At 47.4% G+C, this 20,910-nt stretch overlaps 1 long non-coding RNA gene across 2 annotated transcripts in view; it reads right to left on the bottom strand.

The window, feature by feature from the left end:
* The window catches only part of LOC138930901 (uncharacterized), a 73,989-nt gene that overhangs the window by 18,435 nt on the left and 34,644 nt on the right, over positions 1-20,910 (bottom strand). The window contains exons 4-5 of one of the 2 annotated variants that reach the window (XR_011446270.1): positions 8,276-8,343; positions 8,101-8,197 (exon numbers count right to left, since the gene is read on the bottom strand). This is a non-coding gene — a long non-coding RNA (uncharacterized lncRNA). The other variant, XR_011446271.1, reaches the window with a different exon arrangement.

The raw sequence follows: 20,910 nt of genomic DNA on the forward strand, positions 1-20,910 counted from the left end.
GTGGAAACAGTGGCTGACTTTATTTTTTGGGGCCCCAAAATCACTGCAGATGGTGATTGCAGCCATGAAATTAAAAGACGCTTACTCCTTGGAAGGAAAGTTATGACCAACCTAGACAGCTTATTAAAAAGCAGGCACATTACTTTTGCCAACAAAGTATAATTATTATAATGAATTGCAATATGGAATTCTCCAGGCAAGAATACTGGAGCGGGTTGCCATGCCCTCCTCCAGGGGATCTTCCCAACCAGGAATCGAACCCGCAGTCTCTTAAAATCTCCTCTATTTGCAGGCAGGTTCTTTACCACTATCACCACCTGGGAAACCTCAACACTATATTACTAGCTGATATTAAAAGAACAATATTTTATTAATGAATTTTTAATTAATAATTAATTGCTAATCAATTTTATTAATACAACAATATTTTGTGGTGTATTCCTCAATATGCAAGTTGACAGGAAATGCCAGGTTGGTTTGATTACAACCCAAATGGCCTTTTCAGCTTCAATTAGGTATTGGAGAAGGGCATAGCAACCCACTCCAGTATTCTTGCCTGGAGAATCCCCTGGACAGAAGAGCCTGGTGGGCTGCAGTTCATGGGGTAGCAGAGAGTCAGACACGACTGAGTGACTAACACTTGGTGTAGGAGTTTTCTGCACGGATTTAATGACCTGGACATGGGCCTCATGGGGAGTGTCTGTTTACAACTGTCTAGTGCTGTCCTGGGTGGGTGCAAACGCAGAACCGAGCCCCACAGCTCCCGGAAAATGACCCCTGTGTCCGCCAACGTCATTTACAACCAAAACAGCATGCCAACTGCCTACTGCAAATTCCCTGAGTGAGACTGTGGTGCAGGCTGGCACAAACTTGTTTACAGATTTTGAAAGGAAATGAGATGAAATGCAGAAAAACCCTGAAGAGCCCTAGACAGCTCTCCAAAACAGAATCTCATCTGCAAAGCTCGGAGGAGGCAGCGTATTAGCTTCAACAGGGCTGAGTATTACATAGAGAACAAAGACTATTTGGATTTTTCCAGATAGGAGCATAGATATGAAGGGCCCTTCAGAGAATGAATGAAATCCCATCAACCATTTGAAAAACAAAAAAGAAGAAATCCAGCCAATTTGTTAGAGCCATGTTTATACTCCCAGGAAACCACAAATCCCATAATAATACAGCTTGCATCTTTCACTAAGAAGTAAAATTGCGTTAACTTATTTGCATAATTAAGACACATTGTTGGATCTGAAGAGATGAACCAGAAATCCAGAACTCCAGAATAAAAGCCGACTGTCCCAATCCACTGTGCAGTCAGTGAAGTTTTTAACGGACAAGTCCTCTTGCCCCAGTGGTCTATATTACCAGATTTACAGTTTACAAATATTTTTTCACCCATTCTACACAGATACAGAAAATGTCTCTTTGCTGTATTCATTGTTTCCCTTGTTATGCAGAAGTCGATTTTTTTTTAAGTTGCTGCAAACCCATTTCTGTATTTATTTGCTTCTGTTGCTAAAGTTTTCATATTAGTTCTATGAAGTCATTGATGCTGCCCGTGTCAAGAAACTCTTCTAATGTGTTTTTGGTGTTTAAGGGTTTTCATATGGAGTGCTGAAGCTTTTACTGCATTTTGAGTTAATTAAAAAAAATTTTTTTTTGTCATATACAGCCTGCTGTATTTAAAATGGAGAACCAATAAGGACCTGCTGGACAGCACAGGGAACTCTGCTCAATACTCTGTAATAAACTTATGGTTTGCAGGCAGAAGGATGGGGGAAGAGATAAGTCAGGGAGTCTGGGATGGACATGGGCACACTGCTGTATTTAACACGGAGAACCAGCAAGGACCTACTGGACAGTACAGGGAACTCTGCTCAATACTCTGTAATAACCTTATGGTCACCAGGGGGAAGGATAGGGGAAGGGATAGTCAGGGAGTCTGGGATGGACATGGACACACCGCTGGATTTAACATGGAGAACCAGCGAGGACCTGCTGGACAGCACAGGGACCTCTGCTCCATGTCACGTGGCCGCCTGGATGGGAGGGGAGCTGGGGGAGAGTGGATATGTGTACATGTGTGGCTGAGTCCCTTTGCTGCCCACCTGAAGCTTGCACTACGTTTCAGTGATAGTTTGAAATCGGCTCTGGATGAGAGTCTCTCAGTCCTGCGCAACTCTTTGCAACCCCATGGACTATAGAGTCCACGGGATTCTCCAGGCCAGAAAATTGGAGTGGGCTGCCATGCCCTCCTCCAGGGGATCTTCCCCACCCAGGGGTCGAACCCGTGTCTCCTGCATCGGCAGGTGGATTCTTTACCCGCTGAGCCACCTGGACACGCCGTCCCTCATCGATAGCTCACGGTTGATTGGGGAGCTGCAGGAATTCAGGAAACACTTGGGAACACTTCAGCAAGCCCGTGGCCACGGCCTGGTTCTCAATCTGTGGTTTCTTAGGGCTTCCGTCTCCTTATCCTTCCGGGGAGGTTCTCGATTCTTCCCTGGAAGTTATACTAACGTGTGAGTGTCTCTCTTTCCCCCTTTTCTCCTCTTTGCTTCTGTCTCCTCTCTCACTCACACACAACCTATAAAACATACAGAACACACAGGGATGCTCACCTATGGCTGATTTAAATTTGTGATAGTTTCAGGGGTCCCGCAAAGTGACTCAGTTATACCTGTCACTGCTTTCGTTGCTAGCTCCTGTCCGACTCTTTTGCGACCCCCCTGGACTGCAGCCTGCCAGGCTCCTCTGTCCACGGGATTCCCCAGGCAAGGATACTGGAGTGGGTTGCCATTTCCCAACTCCAGGGGATCTTCCCAACCCACAGATCGAACCCACATCTCCTGCCTGAGCAGGCCGACTCTTTATCCACTGAGCAGGGAAGCCGTCAGTTATAGACACACGTGCATATCTCGTTGTTTCCACAGCCGTTTGCATTGTAGGTTATTACACGATTCCCCTTCACTTTTAAACCTGGTCCTTGGGGGTCCCAGTCCTGGGTGGGGAGGGTCTCCTGTGAGCTCCCCTGTCCCGCTATGGGACTCAGGGCGGGAGGGTCACAAGTGCCCACCGTGGTTTCCCAGCGTCCTCAGAGCAAAACGCAGACACCGCTGTCTCCTGAGCCTCGTGGGTCCTCCTGTCTGACTTTAGCTGAGAGCCTGATGGTTTCTATCTGTTTCGGGTTGTTTTCTTTTCTGTTCCCCAGCCCAGGATGGATTCCGTGGCCCCTGCAGTGGAAGCGTGGAGCCAGTAACCACTGGACCGCCTGGAAACTCTGTCTTTAAATCCTGAATGATACTCCACGGTGTGTACACACAGAACAGGGCGTGTTAATGAACGTTCAGGAGCTAAGAAGCCCTCAAGATCCCGGTGGGCATCTGAGCTTTGACAGAATTAGCATAAAGTCCCTTTCTCCAGCACATTCTTTCTGGAAGACTCCCTCATCCTCCACTTCAGCTGTCTGCCTCACTTGCCTCTTCCTTCCCATTCAGAATTCAGACTGCGTACTTTTTAAATAGGGAAGCCGCTTAGCTATCCCCTATCTAGCTGGCTATCAGATCTACCTACTTGTCATATCCATTTATCATATCCATCCATCCATCCATCCACACACCCCTCCATCCAACCATCCACCTACCCCTCCATCCATCCACCCACCCCTCCATCCATCCATCCATAATATCTATCAATCATGTCTATCCATCCATCTACCCACCCCTCCATCCATCCATCCATATGTATATATCAATCATGTCTATCCATCCATCCATAATATCTATCAATCATGCCTATCCATCCATTACCCACCCCTCCAATCCATCCCCTATCTAGCTGGCTATCAGATCTACCTACTTTTCATATCCATCCATAATATCTATCTATCCATCCATCCACCCACCCACCCCTCCATCCATCCATCCATATGTATGTATCAATCATGTCTATGTATCCATCCACCCACCCCTCCATCCATAATATCTATCAATCATGTCTATCTATCCATCCACCCACCCCTCCATCCATCCATATGTATCTATCCATCTATCCATCCATCCATCCACCATCTAAAGGACATCAGTCCTGGGTGTTCATTGGAAGGACTGATGTTGAAGCTGAAGCTCCAATCCTTTGGCCACCTGATGCGAAGAGCTGATGCATTGGAAAAGACCCTGAAGCTTGGAAAGATTGAAGGCAGGAGGAGAAGGGGGTGACAGAGGATGAGATGGCTGGATGGCGTCACTGACTCGATGGACATGAGTTTGAGCAAACTCCGGGAGTTGGTGATGGACAGAGAGGCCTGGGGCGCTGCAGTCCACGGGGTCACCAAGAGTCAGACACGACTGAGCAACTGAACAACAACAAGGATGTGCCCCCGATTGCAATCACACAGAGAGCCACGCGGTGGCCGCTTCCACAGCACAGCCTTGGCCCGCATCTGAGGACCTGGAGAGACTGGACTTGGCATTGGATACACTGGCACTCTGGGCTGCTGGTGAATCACAGTGACATCCGGGTGAGGAGGGAAGGGGAACAGAGGCTGCTGTTCCAATATCAGTGGGCGTTTAAAATACGGAAATGCTTTTGCCAGGGGTGAGGGTGGGCATTTCTTCCTGAGGACCGGCAAACGTAGGTGTGGATGAGCTCCGTTATTATCGCCGACATGGGGGCTAGGGGATGCGAACTGCTGGGGGCGTGCGGAGGACCGGGGGTGGTGGGGAACACAGTGGACGGCAGCATGCGCTGCCCAGATGAGCCCTGGGGGTAGGACAGCCTTGCCGTGCCAGGGAGAGCCTTTTCTGGAAGTCGGCGGGCATTTTTCTAACATCGATCATCTCTGCTAAGTTGCACGTACTGTGTAGCGCTACTAGGGGGTGTCATTACAGATAATCGGCGGCCTCTGCCAAGCCGAAGGTTTTGGAGGATGTCAAGGGAAGATGAGGTCATTGGAATGTGGTATCTGACTCTGAATGACACAGAATGAGGACTGCAGAGCCCAGATGACTGCAAAGAGAGAGCTTTCGAGATCCCGCTACAAAATCCAACTTTGCCAAATGAATGCGGGAATCTGGCTAGGTAAAGCAAACTGTTGCTTTTTTTGTCTCTTCTCCTAAGGATGTATGTTGTTCTTCACTCGCTCGTGTCTGACTCTGCGACCTCTGCTGGACTGCAGCACGCCAGACTTCCCGGTCCATCACCAGCTCCTGGAGCTTGCTCAAACTCATGTCCACGGAGTCGGTGATGCCATCCAACCATCTCATCCTCTGTCGTCCCCTTCTCCTCCAGCCTTCAATCTTTCCCAGCATCAGCGTCTTTTCTAATGAGTCAGTTCTTCGCATCAGGTAGACAAAGGATTGAAGTTTCAGCTTCAGCATCAGTCCTTCCAGTGAACACCCACGACTGATCTCCTTTAGGATAGACTGGTTGGATCTCCTTGCAGTCCAAGGGACTCTCAAGAGTCTTCTCCAACACCACAGTTCAAAAGCATCAATTCTTTGGCACTCAGCTTTCTTCACAGTCCAACTCTCACATCCATACACGACCACTGGAAAAACCATAGCCTTGACTAGATGGACCTTTGTTGGCAAAGTAATGTCTCTGCTTTTTAATATGCTGTCTAGGTTGGTCATAGCTTTTCTCCCAAGGAGCAAGCGTCTTTTAATTTCATGGCTGCAGTCACCATCTGCAGTGATTTTGGAGCCCAAGAAAATAAAGTCTGACACTGTTTCTATTGTTTCCCCATCTATTTGCCATGAAGTGATGGGACCGGATTCCATGATCTTAGTATTTTGCATGTTGAGAATTAAGCCAACTTTTAGCAAACACGACTGTGTCATATTCAAGCCAGCCCACTCATTAAAGGAAAACCTGTATATGGAATTAAAACCAATATACAGATTAGTCCAAGAAAGCAAAGTTAAAAATTTCACAACCAAGATTTTGGCAAACTCTCCATGACTCAGATTGTTTGAGGTGCGTCCATTATTTTTATATTCTCCTCCGTTTCTCAAGTCTGTCCACTCAAAAAAGCATCTTGAAGGCTTATCCGTGAACAACTAGGCGTGATATATGAGGAATTTTTGTGTGTGTGTGGCTAATCTTACATTGAAAAGAATGTTCAAACTGCCTAAATTCAGTAACTTCAGATAAAGCAACGTTTAAATTAAAAAATGATTTGCTAAGATCCGGGATTATGTTTTTGGGCTCCAACATCACTGCAGATGGTGATTGCAGCCATGAAATTAAAAGACGCTTACTCCTGGGAGGGAAAGTTATGACCAACCTAGACAGCATATTAAAAAGCAGAGACATTACTTTGCCGACAAAGGTCCGTCTAGTCAAGGCTATGGTTTTTCCAGTGGTCGTGTACGGATGTGAGAGTTGGACTATAAAGAAAGCTGAGCGCCAAAGAATTGATGCTTTTGAACCGTGGTGTTGGAGAAGACTCTTGAGAGTTCCTTGGAATGCAAGGAGGTCCAACCAGTCCATCCTCAAGGAATCCAGTGCTGAATACTCACTGGAAGGATGGGTGCTGAAGCTGAAACTCCAATCCTTTGGCCACCTGATGTGAAGAGCTGACTCATTGGAAAAAAAGACCCTGATGCTGGGGAAGACGGAAGGCAGGAGGAGAAGGGGACGACAGAAGATGAGATGGCTGGATGGCATCACCGACTTGATGGACATGAATTTGAGTAAACTCTGGGAGTTGGCGATGGACAGGGAGGCCTGGCGTGCTGCAGTCCACGGGGTTGCAAAGAGTCAGACTCGACTGAGCGACGGAACTGATTGACTGAAGACCCGGGAAGAAAATGATAGAAGATATTTGCCATCACCGAAGGGGGATAAAATTTAGTCTTGGTGTCTGTGAGAAGTCAAAATGGAAACACAGATCAGAAGCTTGGATATCTCTGGTGGTTCAGACAAGGCCTTGGCTCAACCCCTGGTCCAGGAGGGTACCATGCGCTGTGGATCACGGGCTTAGGTACATACATACATGCCTGTGTGTGTGCTCAGGCCTGTCTGACTCTGTGACCCCATGGACTGTAGCCCGCCAGGCTCCTCTGTCCATGGGATTCTCCAGGCAAGAACACCGGAGTGGGTTGCCATTTCCAGATTTATGTTACTATCCTAACAGGCAAAAGGAGAAGAAGGTGGCAGAGGATAAGACAGTTAGATGGCATCACTGACTCAATGGACGTGAGTCTGAGCAAACTCCAGGAGTTGGAGATGGAGAGGGAAGCCTGGCGTGCTGCAGTCCATGGGGTCGCAAAGAGTCAGACACGACTGAGCGACTGGACAAAAACAATAACAGATCTGGGAGAAAACAGGTAAGCTTTAGGAAGGCCTCTGAATGCATTGAGAATGTTGGGTCACGGGTGATATTTTCAGTGGGTTTTTAATCAAATCCGTAAAGTCTGCTTTGGCTGTTTGTCAGCAAATTGCACCTGATCCTTCCTCAGCAAGACGTGACGTTTGGAGGCTGAACCTGGGGATCTGTGTTATTCCTCCAGGATGAGTGAATTTCAGCGGGTCACATGTCACACTTCCCCTGGCTTAAAGGCAGCAGTGGGCCAGAATGTATACACACTGATCCCAGCTCGCCTGGCGCAGCAGACTGCTACCCCACTTCTGAGCTTTCAGTCACCATCCTGTTATCCGTAAATTGTAGAGGCTGGACTCGGTCATGCTTCTGGGTCTTCTCAGATCAGTCATTCTTTTCCCCTTCCCTTCCTCTTTTTCTTTATTCTCAACAAACAGCGATGCACTCTTAAATAGGTGCTGGCTATCAGGGCAATTGACCCTTAGGTGTGCCTATACGCATGTCTTGGAGAAGTTGCTAAAATGTGGATTCTGCTTGAGTCATTTGGGGTGCGTGCGTGCGTGCTTAGTTGCTCACTCATGTCCGAGTCTTGGCGACCCCGTGGAATGCAGCCCACCAGGCTCCTCTGTCCACGCGGCTCTCCAGGGGAGAGTGCCATGCCCTCCTCCAGGGGAATCTTCCTGACGGAAGGATTGAACCTGAGCCTCCTGCATCGGCAGCACAGTTCTTTACCACTGAGCCACTTGGGAAGCCCCTAATTTGGGGCGAGGTCTTACCTGCTACAAAGATGACGCTCACTGGGGTTCCACGCTTCTGGCAAGGCGACAGACGGCATGAGGCCAGGTTACCTGTTTCTTTTTATATTTCAGCTTCCTTTTTAAAAACGATTTAACTACTTTAATTCTTTCTGTCATCCTTTGAGACCATTTTTCAAGCAGAGACATCAAGTACCTTCATACTGTTGGGGAAGCATTCTTGCTGTTCGTGTTCAGAATATGTTTCATCTTCCCAAACTGAAACTTAAAAAAAAAAAATTTTTTTTTAGACTAACTTTTTCTTGGTGAATAAAAATAACACGTGATGGACAAAAACAGATTTACAGGACATGAAATTTGGGGTAGGGAAAGAATGCAATAATACTGGGTAATTGGGTAATTGGGTAATAAGGGATACTGTTAACATTACAGATCCTTTCATCTTAAAAATCCTAGGTAGTACCAACAGTCTCCAAGATGAATAAAACATGAGCTGTGTCTCACCTCAGCCAACGCCGAGCATGAGTCAGATTTTCTCTGTTGTTATGAAACAGTCCAAAGTGGCAAGACTCAGAATTCTTTGTCATAAATATTTTTCAAGGATGCCACAGTCACTGCTTATACGTTGTTTTGCAGACAATGCTTTTTACAGAGAGACTAAAATTTTCCTGTTCACTAGAGCATCGCATCCCAAACTTTTCAGCCCTAGGGCCCACTTTCATGGGAGACAATTTTTCCACAGACCGTGGTGGGGGTCCGTTCAGTTCAGTCACTCAGTCGTGTCCGACTCTTTGCGACCCCATGGGCTGCAGCACGCCAGGCCTCCCTGTCCATCACCAACTCCCAGAGCATGCATAAACTCATGTCCATGGAGTCAGTGATGTCCTCCAACCGTCTCATCCTCTGTCATCTCCTTCTCCTCCCGCCTTCAATCTTTCCCAGCATCAGGGTCTTTTCTAAGGAGTCAGTTCTTCGCATCAGGTGGCCAAAGGTTGGAATTTCAGCATCAGCATCAGTCCTTCCAATGAATATTCAGGACTGATTTCCTTTAGGTGGTGGTGGGGTGGGGTGGGGATAGTTTGGGGATGATCCAAGCACACTACATTTATTTTGCACTTTATTGCTAATCTAATGCCGCTGCTCATCTGACAGGACATACTTGACCCCGGCCTGGAGGCCGGGGACCCCTGCACGAGAGTCCGTGGGGAACCCAATACACTTCTCTTTGCCTGGACTTGACTTGAAGAGATTTTAATTCAGTGGCCAGGGAAGACGATGCAGGCATTGGGATTTTTGCCAGCTCTCTGGATTCTAAAGCCTGCAGCCCAGGTTCAGAACGACTGCTTCTCGGGGTCAAGTGAGATTCTAAAACTCTCCCTGGGGTCGTCCCATAAAACCCAGAGCCTAGAATTATTAATATTTGTTTTTAAAGGCAAAAGTGTTTTCTGTTCTCTCTCCAGCAAGCAGGAATGAACACATTCAGATGGCTTTGCCCTTGTCTGCAGTGAATGGCCATGTCTGCTGCAGATTGGCGTTTGCCGGCCACTGAACGACAGCAAGGGCATCCGCCGTCTGCCTCTCGGGAGCCTGAGCCCCGAGCTGCTGCAGCTGCTGACCTTCGACACCCCAAGAAGGAGTTCACGGTGGAAGGAGCGGCACTCTGTGGCCCAGGGAACCTGGAGGAACACGTCTTGGCGTTGCTCTTAAGTTGGTCAGTCGTGTCCGACTCTCTGCGACCCCCTGGACTGCAGCACGCCAGGCCTCCCTGTCCATCACCAACTCCCGGAGTTTGCTCAAACTCAAGTCCATCGAGTCGGTGATGGGCCTGGAAATTTCTGCTCCGTGTCCCGGAGGGTTGACTGTCTATGTAAATTACCTATCTGAGTTTCTTCTCCTTCTAGGAAGATTTATCTATTCTCCCCATTATGGATTTATCTAATCACTTATTTATGGTCGCAGAGATGAATGGTTATTTGTTTTATACTTTGGGTTACAATGCAACCTTCCTTTATTTATGCTGTTGCCAAAAAAAACAATCAATCAATCACATCTCCCAAAACCCCACTGCACGTTCGTAAGCCGTGCTAGATTTTTACAACGCAGGACTGTGATGGGAAAAAAAAAAAAGAGAGAACGGGGATAGATTTCCATGGTATCCCACAGCCTGTATGCAGTGTTCCATAATTAACATAGGATGGGACGTTGTTTGTCAGTTATACTGAAATAATAATAAGGAAAAAAAAAAAAAACATGCTGTGAGAAACTGAGTCGCTGGGAACACATCTGATAAACACTATTATCATGGAAACTTCCCAACAGTCAAGGTTAAGATCAGACTCTAAGAATGTTGGTGAGGAAACAAAGAAGTGTAACAGAAACATCTCCAAGACACTGGAAAAAAAAAAAAAAAAAAAAAAAGCTCTGGACGTATTAGCCAACCAAGAGTGAAAAAAATAAATAATGAGAATTAAAGAAAAAAAAACAAACAAACAGGTTTTCTAACCCTTCTGGGTAGAACAGAAGTCACTGCCTTGAGCTTTCTCTGACGACTGAATTCAGGTGAAATTTTTCCAAAGACTGAGTTCTTTTATAAGTAACCTCTTAACCTCCCAGGGGAAAAAAAAATCCACTCTAAGAAGAAGATTGGAATCTATGTAAATAGAAACATATTTTCAGGTTTGGTGGTTTAGTCGCTAAGTTGTGTCCGACTCTGCGACCCCATGGACTGTAGCCCGCAAGGCTCCTCTTCCCTGGGATTCTCCAGGCAAGGATATCGCACTGGGTGGTTTCCATGGCCTCCTCCAGGGGATCTTGCCGACCCAGGGATCGAACCCACATGTCCTGCATTGCAGGAAGATTCTTTACTGACTGAGATACTTTCTTTTTGTATGTAAGAAAGATTTTATTTTATATGGTTCTTGGCTTGAGAAATGTTTGCCTCAAACTCAGTTGCTGACATCAGTTTTGGAAATACCAGTAGATTTTTCTGTTGTCTGTTAGAAATTTTTTAATGTTTGATTAGTAAATTAGTTCCATGTGAAGTTACATACATAATGGGTTTGAACTGTAGCTTAACTGCTGATGGCTTTGGGACCATTCTTTTTGATCCACAGTTTCATCATCTGCGGACTTTCCTGGTGGCTCAGCTGGTAAAGAATCCACCTGCAATGTGGGAGATCTGGGTTCGATTCCTGGGTTGGGAAGATCTCCTGGAGAAGGGAAAGTTCTGGCCTGGAGAATTCCATGGACTGTATAGTCCCTGGGTTTCACGACTGAGTAACTTTCACGCTCATCATCTGTGAGTGGTAATCTTACTTCAGAGGATTGTCAGGATTGAATGAGAATATATTTGGCACCCTGTCTGGGACATGGTCTCTGTTCCTCTAATTTATGATGGATGCCAAAGGATCGGGTAAAATTTCAAACTGCATGAATAAGGAAGGTGTAAGTGAGGAAAATGAAGCTTTAAGAAGGCTAGATTCCTCAATTCTGTTTAAAGGAAGAGCTGGAGTGTTGCTCAGTAAGAGACTGCAGAGCCATGGGCTGTTGCTCTGCTAGAAAGTCCCCTGTTGATCGTGGCCTTTGACTCCTTATCTGTGTGATTGACTTGAACTTCCTGTCACAGCATCCTGCAACCTAGAGCTAATCTTAGTCAGTCCTGCCACCTTCTGCATAAAGCTTTGTGTGTGAGCTGTGCTGGACTGCTCGCTTTTTCTGCATAAAGCTTTGTGTGTGAGCTGTACTGGACTGCTCGCTTTTTCTGAATATCTTATGTGCTGGGTTGGCCAAAAAGTTCTTTTGAGTTTCTCCATAGATGGTACGGAAAAACCTGAATGACCTTTTTGACCAACCCAGAACTTCCATGTATCTGTTCTACCCTCTTTTTAGAATGTTGTACTTGCTTTTGTTTCTTTTTTCTGATGTATGACTTGTTTCTTGAGGATTTCTAACATATTACCTATCTACTTCGTGATTTCTAACATATTACCTACCTTATCTCTTCCTCTGCAGAATTAGTCCTTCTTTGTCTTGCTCTTAAAACACCTTGATCTGAATGGGGCCTTCGGTGTAGTGGTAGGTTTGTGTGTCTGTCTTCCTTGATAGAATAGGAACTGCTAGAGTGTGGTGGGGAAGGCAGGGGCACCCCACTGCAGCACTCCTGCCGGGAAAGTCCCAGGGACTGAGGAGCCTGGTGGGCTGCCGTCCATGGGGTCACGCAGAGTTGATTTACAACATCATGTTCATTTCTGCTGAACATCAAAGCAAGCAATGCGGTCCAAAAAGGGGCAGAAAATCTAAACAGACATTTCTTCAAAGAAGACATACAGATGGCCAAGAGGCACATGAGAAGATGTTCAGCACCAGTGAACTTTAGAGAAACGCACTTCAAAACTACAATGAGGTTATCACCTCACAGCACCCAGCATGGCCACCATCAGGAAACATCTACAAACAGTCAACGCTGGAGAGGGTGCGGAGGAAAGGGAACGCTCCTACACTGTTGGTGGGATCGGAAATCGGGGCACCGTTGTGGAGAACGGTCTGGAGATTCCTTCAAAAACTAAAAACAGGACTACGATGTGACTCTGCAATCCCACCGCCGGGCGTACACCCACCCAGAGAAAGACAGGAGCCGGAAAGATACATGCACCCTCGGTGTTCAGAGCAGCGCTGTTCACAACAGCCCGGACACGGAAGCGACCTACAGGTCCGTCAGCAGAGCGACGGAGAAAGAAGGTGCGGGACGTTCACACAGCGGATGCTACGCAGCCACGGAAAAGAGTGAAACCATGCCTCTGGCAGCGGCATGGTTGGACCTAGAGACGGTCCTACTAAATGAAGTCAGTCGCAGAGGAAAGGAAACACACCATGTGATGTCACTGATAGGTGGAATCTAACTTGAGAAAAGGATGCTAATGAATGATCTAAATGGGAAGGGAATCCAAAAGGGAGGGGGCCAATGTCTCCATATAGTGGATTTAATTTGTTGTACCGCAGAAACTCACAGAGCATTGTAAAACAGCTATACTCCAGTAAAGAAAAATTTTTAAAATGATACCAATGAACTTGTTTATGAAACAGAAACAGACTCACGGAGAAAACAAACTTGAGGTTACCAAAGGGGAAGGGGCAGAGGAGGGAAGATGAGCAGTTTGTGATGAAAACATACTCGCTGTGCTTACGTGCTCAGTCGTGTCCAACCCTGAGACCCCCGTGGACTGTAGCCTGCCAGGCTCCTCTGCCCATGCGGACTCTCCAGGCAAGAGTGCTGGAGAGGGTTGCCATGCCCTACCTCCAGGGGATCTTCCCGACGCAGGGATTGAACCCGGCTCTCCCGCACTGCAGAGGGATCCTTTATGGTCTGCACCACCAGGGAAGCCCAGATACGCACCACTACGTATAAATTAGATGACCAACAAGGAACTGCTATATAGCACAGGGATGTCTACTCAATATGCTGTGACAACGTATATGAGAAAAGGATCCAAAAAAGAATAGGTGTATGTCTAAGCGAACCACTTTGCTGAAACCAACACATTGAAACTAACACATTGCAAATCATCTATAGTCCAATAAAATGTAAAAATAAAAATGCAGAGTGACCGGAGTTCTTTTTGTTCTGGTAATTACATGTACAGCGATGTTGTTTTTGTTCAGTTGCTCAGTCGTGTCTGACTCTGAGACCCCCAGTGACTGCAGCCCGCCAGGCTTTCCCTGTTCTTCACCATCTCCCAGACTTTACTCAGACTCATGTCCATCGAGTCAGTGATGCCATCCAAGCATCTCACCCTCTGTCATCCCCTTCTCCTCCCGCCTTCAATCTTTTTCAGCCTCAAGGTCTTTTCCAATTAGTCAGCTCTTTGAATCAAGCGCCAAAGGATCGGAGCTTCAGCTTTAGCATCAGTCCTTCCAGTGAATATTCAGGACTGATTTCCTTTAGGATGGACTGGTTGGATCTCCTTGCAGTGCAAGGGACTCTCAAGAAGTCTTCTCCAACATCACGGTTCAAAAGGATCCATTCTTCAGCACCTACTACTCTTTATGGTCCAACTGTCACATCCATACATGACTACTGGGAAAACCACAGCTTTGACCAGACATTTGTTATTACCCACGAGCATCTCTGCTGGATGAGATCAAATGTTTGCTGGCATCATCAGAGGTCTTCTCTCTTTTAACAAGTTAGCCTTGGTTCTCAGTGATCTTCACGCATCTTCATTTCCATCCAAAGGAAGCGATGTGGAAAATGCCTTCCTTCCACAAAGCTCACTGGACACACGCCAAGACCAGCTTTCCCCAGGTTAGTGAGCAACCGAGGAAATGGACACAGGATTCTTTCCAATAGTGGCCAGGGATGAAGTTAGCATCTGAACCTTCCAGACAAGAGCCAGCAGTGGATGGGTGAAACCAGCAATGTCTGATTGAGCAAATCTAATCTAATCCTCCCCCCGACCACCAAAAAAAAAAAAAAAAAAAATCACCAAGGAAGCAACAGCGGCTAAAATATAGCTAAGAGTTACCTTTAGGAGACAAGCCTCATAAAGCCTCATATTTTTAGATGATATTAAGATGACTTTAAGATGATATTGAGATGATATTAAGACAAGCCTCATATTTTAACATGATAAATGCAAAGAAAGAGAGTTTATTTATAGAACAAAAAATAGGGTAAGTTTCCTTGGAGATGTGCCGTGGGTACCACCTTGGGGAAACGAACACCCCTAGCAACAAACATCGCGACTCCTGCACGCACGTGTCCAGCTGGGCGTGGAGAACAAACTCAGAACCAAATGCTTCGTCTCCGACCTCCACACTTGGCGTGGATGATGAGACTCAACTCGCAAAGGCTTTGTCTCATCAGGGAGGCGTCGACCGACAGCTAAAATTACGGGTTTCTGCAGCCCCGGTGTTGTGCTCTATTTTCTTTCTTTTTTTTTTGCTTCTGGGAGATGAGGGATAGGCGTGCATAAATTAACCCAAATGTTCATGGCAGACAATAATTAGCCACGGGCTCAGTGGAAATAGTAAGGGCCTGATGGCACATGTCACAGAATATACAATTTTCTCTCCGTCTAGCGCAGAGAATGCCTTGATTCACGTCGCTCCCCCACTGTTGTGTCAATCGTGATGAGACGCAAAATCTACCACCCCCCCAAAGGGAAAAAACACAAAGGAGACTACACAAACCAAGAAGAGCAGGGCGTTGATTACATGTCCAGACGCATACCTGTTTGCACGGCCACCTCTCATTATTTCTGCGCAATGGGGATTTCCGTCTCTGGGTTAAGTGGTGGCGGGGAGATGGACCTTATTACTTCCAGGCTCTTCTTTAACACAAGAGCCCTGAAAAGTGTGTGAAAGCGGTTTAGTCCCCGCAGGCTGAGCAGTTCTTGGATATGCTGAGCAGTCTACGGGTTTCACTTGAAATTAATAAGAAAATGTGTCCATTGAGAAAATTTGTTGTTCAGTCACTGAGTTGTGTCTGATTCTTTGCGACCCCATGGACCACAGCACGCCAGGCCTCCCCGTCCTTCACTGTCTCCTGGAGCTCGCTCAAACTCATGTCCACCGAGTCGGTGATGCCATCCAACCATCTCATCCTCTGTCATCCCCTTCTCCTCCCGCCTTCAATCTTTCCCAGCATCAGGGTCTTTTCCAAGGACTTGGTTCTTCACCTCAGGTGGCCCAAGTATTGGAGCTGCAGCTTCAGCATCAGTCCTTCCAGTGAATATTCAGGGTTAATTTCCTTTAGGATGGTCTGGTTTGATCTCTTTGCTGTGCACAGGACTCTCAAGAGTCTTCTCTAGCACCATAGTTCGAAAGTATAAATTCTTTGGCACTCAGCTTTCTTTATAAAGGTTATAAATAGCTTTCCCAGGTGGCTCAGATGGTAAAGAAGCTGCCTGCAGTGCAGGAGACCCGGGTTTGATCCCTAAGTCGTGACCATCCCCTGGGGGAGGGCCAGGGCAACCCACTCCAGTGTTCTTGTCTGGAGAATCCCGTGGACAGAGGAGCCTGTGAACCACAGTCCATGTGGTCGCAGGGAGTGGACACGGCTGGAACGACTTAGCGCAGCACCGCGGCGCCTCGTGTTAACCTCGCCTTTCCGTGCATATTCTTCTGATGTAGTGAACACTGCTGTCTGCTCCACTGATTTTCATGTTATTTGCCATCATATTCATATCACTTTGGACTCTCCTTGCCTTGTACTACTTTTTTCTTTCTTTTTTTTTTTAATTTAAAGATTAATTTGTATTGGGGTATACCTGCTTTACAATGCTGTCAGCGTCTGCTGCACAGCAGCGTGAATCAGCCGTGTGTCTACATAGATCCCGGCCCTCTGGAGCCTCCCTGCCCCCGCCCAGCCCTCTAGGTCATCACAGAGCCCCGAGCTGAGCTCCCTGAGCTGCAGAGCAGCCGCCCACTCGCTGTGTATTTCACACGACAGCGTATAGATCTCAGTGTGCTTTAAAAATCAAATTTCAGAATGATTCTGAGATGTCTCTCACGGAACTACTTGGAAGCATTCCCCCTCAACGCGGTCTCTGGATAATATAAATACTTTGAGAATGATTCGTGGGTTTCCGAGAACTTGGTTCGGAATTCTGTGACCTTGAACGTTTTTACGCCGATAGCTCTTATTCAACTTCTTCCTTAAAGCTGATATACGGATGCTTACTCTGTTTTTCTAGCTGTGCTAATGCATATTTTCCCTAGAAGAACTCCTTGTATTCTATTTTTCAAAAATATTTGTATAAACCTCTGTCAGTCAGACTGATTTTTGTGATGCGGGTACTGTTTTGGGGTTGATTGGGGGTTGATTTGGGGTATGTGCACTTTAATGCTCTTTTTCATACGCTTTCTAGCAGTCTAACTCTGATGGTAAAGAATCTGCCTGCGATGCAGGAGGCCCCGGTTCGATTCCTGGGTTGGGAAGATCCGCCGGAGAAGGGAAAGGCGACCCACTCCAGTATTCTTCAGCTTCCCTGGTGGCTCAGCTGGTAAAGAATCTGCCTGCAATGCGGGAGACCTGGGTTCAATCCCTCGGTTTGGAAGATCCGCCTGGAGAAGGCCATGGCTACCCACTGCAGTATTCTTGCCTGGAGAATTCCATGGGGTCGCAAAGAGTTGGACGCGACTAACGCTTTCACTTCACTTGCGATACAGATCCACGATCTCGGTTATTCAGTTCCTCCGTCGGTAACTGAAAAGTTTCACTTATTACTTTCTTGCGATGGATGCTTCTCTTTATCCACTTCTCAACTGAATGCTGAATTCATTATTTTAAAAGTAAACTCATTCTAAAAAAAGGTCAGTCCCCTCACCCCACCCTACTCCAAGAGTAATTTTTGCCATACCCACAAAGTTCTGAAACGGTGATGAGTTTAAATCTTCTTCTTCCAAAAAGATGTCTGCTGCTGCTGCTGCTAAGTCGCTTCAGTCGTGTCCGACTCTGTGCGACCCCATAGATGGCAGCCCACCAGGCTCCCGTGTCCCTGGGAATCTCCACGTAAGAACACTGGAGTGGGTTGCCATTTCCTTCTCCAATACATGAACGTGAAAAGTGAAAGTGAAGTCAGTTAGTTGTTTCAGACTCTTAGCGACCCCATGGACTGCAGCCCATCAGGCTCCTCCATCCATGGGATTTTCCAGGCAAGAGTACTGGAGTGGGGTGACATTGCCTTCTGCAAAAAACTATCCCGGTTGGAAACTATCCTTCAAAAATACACATGCAGCCCAAAGTTGACAGCAGAACCACTGACAATAGCCAAGACTCAGAAACGATGTAAGTGGCCTGTGACGGATGAACGGATAAAGAAGAGGGGGTATGATACAATGGAATATTGCTCAGTCATCAGAAAGAATGAGCCAGTGGCACACCGCGTGGATGGACGTGGGCAGTATCACGCCAAGTCAACCAGAGAAAGACTGACCGATGCAGGACATTGCGCTTCTGCAGAATCCTCAAAAAAGGGTGCAAATGAGCTCGTCTACAAAACAGAGTGCCCGACGTTTATGCAACAGTTACGGAAGACTCCCCTACGCTGTTGGTGGGGAGGTAGGTTGGTGCAGTCACTGTGGATAGCCGTATCGTGGTTCCTCAGAAAACAAAAACGGAGCTAACATATGACCCAGCAATCCCACTCCTGGGCGTATTCCTAGAGAAAACCACAGTTCATAAAGATACATGCACCCCAATGGGCCCAGCAGCGCCGTTCACAACAGGTGAGAGACGGAAGCAACCCAAGTGTTCGTCGACGGATGAAAAGATAAAGAAGACGTGCTAGCTACGCCGCGTGGGATGCTACTCGGCCACGAGGAAGGCTGGGACAGTGCCATCTGCAACTACGTGGACGGACCTAGCGACGATCTTGAAAGTGAAAGCGTTACTCACTCTATCACGTTTGACTCTTTGCAACCCCGCTTTTGGAGAAGGCGATGGCACCCCACTGCAGCACTCTTGCCTGGAAAATCCCATGGGCGGAGGAGCCTGGTGGGCTGCAGTCCATGAGGTTGTGAAGAGTCGGACACAACTCAGCGACTTCACTTTCACTTTTCACTTTCATGCATTGAAGAAGGAAATGGCAACCCACTCTGGTGTTCTTGCCTGGAAAATCCCATGGATGGAGGAGCCTGGTGGGCTGCAGTCCATGGGGTCGCTAAGAGTAGGTCAAGACTGAGCGACTTCACTTTCACTTTTCACTTTCATGCATTGGAGAAGGAAATGGCAACCCACTCCAGAGTTCTTGCCTGGACAATCCCAGGGATGGCGGAGCCTGGTGGGCTGCCGTCTATGGGGCCACACAGAGTCGGACACGACTGAAGTGACTTAGCAGCAGCAGCAGCAGCCCCAATGGAATTCTCCAGGGAAGAATACTGGAGTTGGGTGGCCATGCCCTTCTCCAGGAGATCTTCCCGACCCAGGGGTCGAACCTGCATCTCCTACATTTCAGGCAGAGGCTTTACCACTGAGCCACCAGGGAAGGCACAGAGATGATCTTACTAACTGAAGTAAATCAGACAGAGAAAGGCTAATACCTCATGATATCCCTTACTGGCAAAATCTAAAAATACGGTATAAATAAAGTTACCTACACAACGCAGGAGACCCAGGATGGATCCCTGCGTTAGGAAGATCCGCTAGAGAAAGAAATGACAACCCACTGCAGTCTTCTTGCCTGGAGAATTCCACAGGCAGAGGAGCCGGGTGGGATACAGCCCGTGGGGTCGCGAAGAGTCAGGCATGAGTGAGCACACGCACAAACAGAAATCGATTTACAGACACAGAGAATGGATTTCTGGTTGCCAGAGGACAGAGCAGTGAGGAAGCATGGATGGGAGTTTGGAGTTAGCTGGTGCCAACAGTTATATACAGGATGGATAAAACACCAAGGTCCTACTGCAGAGCTCAGGGAGCTAGACTCAATATCCTGGCGTAAACCAGCATGGGGAGCAGTATTTTTTAAAGCACCCCACTCCAGTGCTCTTGCCTGGAAAGTCCCATGGACGGAGGAGCCTGGTGGGCTGCAGTCCATGGGGTCGTGAAGAGCCGGACACGACTGAGAGACTTCCCTTTCACTTTTCACTCTCATGCATTGGAGAAGGAAATGGCAACCCGCTCCAGTGTTCTTGCCTGGAGAATCCCAGGGACGGGGGAGCCTGGTGGGCTGCCGTCTATGGGGTCACACAGAGTCGGACACGACTGAAGCGACTTAGCAGCAGCAGCAGCAGCAGCATAGACGTGTGTACAACGGAAAGGCTTTGCTCTACAGTGGACCTTGGCTCAGCCTTGACCATCAGCTGCATTTCAGTAAAAACATTCCAGGGAGAGGGGGATTCAGGATGGGGAACACGTGTATACCCGTGGTGGATTCACGTTGATGTATGGCAAAATCAATACAATATTGTAAAGTAGGAAAAAAAAAAAAAGAAACCAACCAACCAAAAAAAAAAAAAAATCCAGTTGGACGATCACATTTCTTTTCGAATATTTTTGTTTTCAAATGTTGTCTTCAGGACAGTATGGGCCCGAATATGGCTGACTTATTTATATCACTTGGAATTTTCTTTTTCTTTCTGAGCTAATAGTTGATTTATCTATTTTTCACTGCAGGATAATGGCTTTACAATACCGTGTTGGTCTCTGCCATGCACCAGCACGAATCAGCCGTAAATATACACATGTTCCCCTCCCTCATGAACCTCCCTCCCACCTCCCACTCCTTCCCCATTCCAGCACTCTAGGTTGTCTCAGATCAGTGGTTTGAGTTCCCTGAGTCATAGAGCAGACGCCCACTGGCATCTGTTCTTACGTACAGCCGTGTATATGTATCCATGCTTCTCTCTCCTTCTGTCCCGTAGCTCAGCTGGTAAAGAATCCGCCTGCAATGCAGGAGACTCTGGTTCGATTCCTGGGTCAGGAAGATCCCCTGGAGAAGGGATAGGCTACCCACTTGAGAATCCTAGGGCCTCCCTGGTGGCTCAGCTGGTAAAGAATCCGCCTGCAATGCTAGGAGAGCTGGGTTCGATTCCTGGGTCAGGAAGATCCCCTGGAGAAGGGATAGGCTACCCACTTGAGAATCCTAGGGCCTCCCTGGTGGCTCAGCTGGTAAAGAATCCGCCTGCAATGCAGGAGACTCTGGTTCGATTCCTGGGTCAGGAAGATCCCCTGGAGAAGGGATAGGCTACCCACTTGAGAATCCTAGGGCCTCCCTGGTGGCTCAGCTGGTAAAGAACCCGCCTGCAATGCTAGGAGACCTGGGTTCGATTCCTGGGTTGGGAAGATTCCCCTGGAGAAGGGAAAGGCTACCCACCCCAGTTTTCTGGTCT

The sequence above is a fragment of the Ovis canadensis genome, chromosome X (assembly GCF_042477335.2).
Source record: "Ovis canadensis isolate MfBH-ARS-UI-01 breed Bighorn chromosome X, ARS-UI_OviCan_v2, whole genome shotgun sequence".
Taxonomy (NCBI): Eukaryota; Metazoa; Chordata; class Mammalia; order Artiodactyla; family Bovidae; genus Ovis; species Ovis canadensis.